This window comes from Pleurodeles waltl, chromosome 11 (genome assembly GCF_031143425.1).
Source record: "Pleurodeles waltl isolate 20211129_DDA chromosome 11, aPleWal1.hap1.20221129, whole genome shotgun sequence".
Classification (NCBI taxonomy): Eukaryota; Metazoa; Chordata; class Amphibia; order Caudata; family Salamandridae; genus Pleurodeles; species Pleurodeles waltl.
In genome coordinates this window covers 994,783,732-994,788,753 of record NC_090450.1, presented here as the reverse complement: position 1 = coordinate 994,788,753, position 5,022 = coordinate 994,783,732, and the positions used below count along the sequence as shown (strand labels likewise).

Sequence of the window (5,022 nt, the reverse complement as noted above, 5' to 3'; positions counted from 1 at the left end):
GCTTGCTCTTCATCTTGGCCACCACAGCGTGTTCGCAGATTGCTTCATTCTTGTTCTCTTTGAGTTCAAACACATGGACCTTGCCGTCTGTAGTCACAGCGCACGATCGTTCATGTTGAGAATGATGCCACTCGAGTAGCAAATCTACTCGAGTGGCAGCAAAATCAACTAGAGCAGTAGCGCCCTCTGGTGTGCATCATGGTGCCAGTCACGCTGATTTTTCAGTGCTGAACAACCTCCAAGTGCTAAAAATCAGTGCAAGCAGTGTGACATGCCAGTTTTTTACAGTTTGCAGAACTCTGTGAAATCTCAGAGAGTTTTCATATAGCTCCACGATATTCTGTGGAGTAAAACTCCGCAGGATCCGCTCTCCCCTAATAAAGACCTTGGGGTGGAAGGGATTCCAGCAGACTACATCAATGGCCAAGCTGTGAGCTTGATATGTATCAAAGAATTGGCTGCAATCAGCCTTTGAGCACATGTGGATTTTGCTTCCTTCTATCCCAACAAAGAAAAGGTATTAGATCTGTTTCTAGTAATTGAAGTAAGTCCCACAGGTATTCGTGTTAAGGCGCAGTGTTGTAGGCACATTTATTGCAGCACCATCCAGGGAGAGACTAATGACATCAGTGTAGAGCAGCTCGCTCTTCACTAGGGTCCAAGACACAACACGACCCTCAGAGGAAACTGAGAAGAAGTTGAGGTTGTTGTCAAGGTCGTCCTTTTGCCACCTGACCTGTCACACAGGGTCTGTATGCTTGCACCTACAACTAGCAGGTAAGGATGGTCTTTGCAGATTTACAGGCACATGACACAACTCTCAGTGTTGAAGATAAACATCTGGAAACGAGGGTTCTTCAAACGGTTAAAGAGGAGCATGCCCTGGTCTTGCTTCCTTAAGTCATAGGAGTAATGGCCGACAGCAAAGAAGTCTTTATACCTTGGGCCCCAGAACAAGGCAGTCACTGCTATCCCCTTGGTCTTGTCATGCTGGAACTTCCATAGGGGCAGTAGTATGCCCCCCAGTCACGGTACTTCCCGGTACATCTTCAAAGTACTCAACACCCTGTGCCACCTCATCAAAAGGGTTCTTATTAACCACACATTCTTGAATAAAGAAAGTGAAAAGGGCTGTTGTTTGCGCTGCTTTGTTTAAATACATCCGCGTGCCAAGAATCAACAAAAGCACGCATTCCACAGTTAAATATTGTGTAAATTAAGAGATTTGTATCTGGCATAATTATGTAATTGTGCTTAATTTTGCTGTAATTTCACGTTTCAAGTGAAAGCAAATTGTGTGAATTTCAAACAGCACTAAGGGCCAGATGCATCAAAAAAGAGCTTTGCGCCTTCTTAATAGCACATTTTTGCGGTTCTCTATTCGGAAATTGCAAACTGCAAAGTATTATAGTGTGTTTAACATTTTTAGCGATTCGCAGTGGGTTGCAAATAGTCCTGCCTCAACAATATTCATGAGGCGACCCATTGTGAACGCTACAATCATACGGATGGTGGCCTGCTGGGGACAGCAGACCACGATGTCTGTGATTGCTTTTTAAACATAGCGATTTTTTTTTGTAATGCAGCCCATTTTCCTTGAAGGGAAACGGGATGCATTAAAAAAAGAAAACTGAAATCTTTTCATTTCATTGTTCAAGAGTAGGCAGTGATCCCTGAGACCACTGCCTACTCTTACAAAATGTTTGCACCCCCATTGGTAAAGAGAAAGGGGTCCATCGGGGAACCCTTCCCTTTGCAAATGGGTTACCACAAACTTGAAGTTGGTGGTACCTGCGATTGTTTTTACAACCGCATTCCCAGCCGCAAAACAATCAGACATGGCCCTGCGAATCTCTATTAGGAAGGGGCACCCTTGACACGCCCCTTCCTAAAAGAGAGTCGGAATTCATATTTTGCGAGTCAGTAACACTCGCAAAATAGGGATGGTACATGGCAAAAAGCCTTTTACCAGTCGCAAAAGGCCCGATTGTGACTGGTAAAAGATCTTTACACATCTGGGCCTAAATGGCATGAGAACTGTTAATAACGGGTTGCAAATGGCCCATGTCCCCAAAAAATGATGGCCCAGCCCGAGCTTACATTTAACAACAAAATGCCTTCTGGGAGTTAAGAACAGGGGTTCACCTCAACGGGAGAACACCACCAATATTACAGTGTTTTACTGAAGATGAATTGATGTTTCAAGGTTCGAAATTCTGCACACAAAAAATAAGTAGAAGGATATTTGATATTGCTTCTGCCGGAGGAAGAAATATCAAATGTCCTTCTGATTCCCTATTTATTCTGTAATAAAACCCCAGCTATGCCTCCCTTTCAAGCAGCTCCTCGTGTGAGAGACTCCTTCGGCTGTTTTAAGGCTGTTATTTTTAATAAAAAGGGTAATTTCGAACGTTTATCTTGTTAAATGGAAATAATTGCTTTGCTCAGCTCAGGATAAATGTGTCACTCAAAACGCTATATAAAAGGCATTGAAATGTCACAGATAAGCACATGTTATACGGTAATGTCACACATAATCTGAAAATCTGGCAGCTGTCTACTTGTGACCACGTCAGGAGGTGAGGCCTGCAGGACAGATGGATCCAGGTCACGAGACCCTCAGACTTGTGCTGTGCTGAGGCTGAGTCAGTGAAGCTGCCAGGTTTCAAAGGTTCAAATCTTTTAAATTGTATTTGACACAGAGACCGTCTAAAACTGTTTCTACAACTCTTAAAAACTAAAAAATGTTGGTCACCCACACAATATATTGAATGCATTATGGTCGCTCTATAAGCATGTCCTGGTGACATTCATATGCAAGGTGGTGTGGGAACGTAGTGCGGGCAAGTACTCCCAACTCGCTGGTAGACAACGCTCAATAAACCACTTCCCGTCAGTGCTTTTTCATATGGAAAAGAAAACTATTTTAAATTTTATATATATATATATATATATATATATATATATATATATATATATATATATATATATATGTACGGGTGCTGCCGCAAATATCAAGGAGAGGGGCGGGGAGGACGAGGACGGATGGGTAAATAAATAAAAAGAAAAAAAAGACTTACCATTCGGCGCTGCCGCCTTCCTCTCCTGCTGCCTCACTCGTTGTCCTTTCCTCTTCTGGTGTCCCAGCTTTTGCTGGGACCCCAGAAGAGGCTCCCCAGCAATCCTTGTGCTACTTTTATGCTCAAGCTAGCATGAAAGCAGCGTCAGGATTGGTCTGTGCGGCTCGGACTGTCGCTCAGACACAACCCTGGGGCCTGTGCAGTTTCTCCAGTCTACGTACACAGCCAGGCTGGAGAAACTTAAGTGTGCATGTGTGTTTGGACGGCCGTATGAGGCCATCCAAACACAGATGTGAACTTAATGCACTCTCTCCTCATCCCACCGCCCGAGGACCAGCGCATCCCTTCCTTTACATGCTGGCTGAGCCAAAATCAAAAAAATAAAACAATATGCAAGTATTGTTTTGTTTTTCTGCTGCTGGCTTTTAGCCAGTGGGGAGGTGCTCTTCCGCCATTGCGAAGGAGCCACCCCAGAAGGCCTCTGTATGCCTCATCCTGGACATCCCCCGCCACTGCCACATCACAGCTCACCTGAGAGACCCGGATTGGCTCCCCGTCAACAAGAGAATCACCTTCAAACTCCTCACCCATGCTCACAAGGCACTGCACAACACCGGACCAGAATACCTCAACAGACTCCTGATACACCCCGACCCGGCATCTCCGCTCCGCTGACCTCACCCCCGCAACCGTCCCACACATCTGCAGAACTACAACTGGTGGTAGATCATTCTTGCACCTCGCCGCCAAAACGTGGAACACTCTTCCCACCCACCTGCGCCAGACTAAAGACCTCCTTACTTTCAGGAAACTTCTCAAGACCTGGCTGTTCAAGCAGTAGCAGCACCTCTCCCCCATCTTCTCCCCACCCTCCTCAGCGCCTTGAGACCCTCACGGGTGAGTAGTGCGCTTTACAAATTCTCTGATTAATTGACCCCTGATATATATACACACGCGCACACACTCACCCATACACACACACACACATACCTGATGCTCCCAGCAAGCCATTACCATACATCAATGTCTAGACACAATATCATAGAGTGTAATTAGAAAAAAACAGGCCTATTCTGTTAGTCAGGGTGTCACCACAAATCTTAAAATAGAAAATATGGCATTTAAATTAGTTGAACATATTAATAAAAATGTGTGATGGTACAATGTTTCAATGACATTCATCAGTATATATTGTCGCCCACTGTTCTTGTAAACGTATTCAATTAAATATTACAAATCAAATATCAGGTGGACATGAGTCTTTGTTATCTTTGTACTGTTGCCACTGCAGTTTTAGGACCAATCAACAGCGGCCCCATATTCCAGACCCTCGGTGCATACGCACAAGCCTCGAGAGTGCTTAAAAGCACATTAGCCCTCCCAGGAGAATCTAAGTAACCCCCATGGAGGCTTATACAATATTTTGACCAGACTTTAGGGTTACCCTAGCAGCCCCCAAAACTCTCAGCAACATGTAGATGGTGCACCTGCCCTTTCTAGGACACTGCAGAAGAGAAATATGCACATCTTAACCACCTTGCGGGAGCATAATAGATGCTCCTTCACTTATACATTGTGCATGGGACTCACGTCTTGGCATGCCCACCCCACTTAGGGCAACATACGTAAGTATACAAAGTGATAGATGGAATGCTTGAATGAGTCTCAGCCACTGTAACTACTCGGGCTGCATCCCAGTTTATCATTATTTCGCACACCATGCCAACTCAGTTTGGACCCAACCACATGCAAAGCAGTCCTAAACCTGCTCCAGTGGGACTGGTCCAGCCTGAACTGCCAAGCCAGGTCCTCCCTGTTTTTGAATCTGATTACCTTAATTCGCCGGGTATGCCCAGACGTGGTTTCCAGGCTGACTTTGCCACTTCAACCAAGCTACACCTGCCCGAAGAGTTCTAACTAGGGCTATACAGGTCATAGGTTG

At 45.1% G+C, this 5,022-nt stretch overlaps 1 pseudogene; it reads right to left on the bottom strand.

Moving 5' to 3' along the window:
* Window positions 1-208: 208 nt before the first annotated feature.
* Window positions 209-1,162, bottom strand: LOC138265187 (dynein axonemal intermediate chain 1 pseudogene; annotated as a pseudogene).
* Window positions 1,163-5,022: the final 3,860 nt, after the last annotated feature.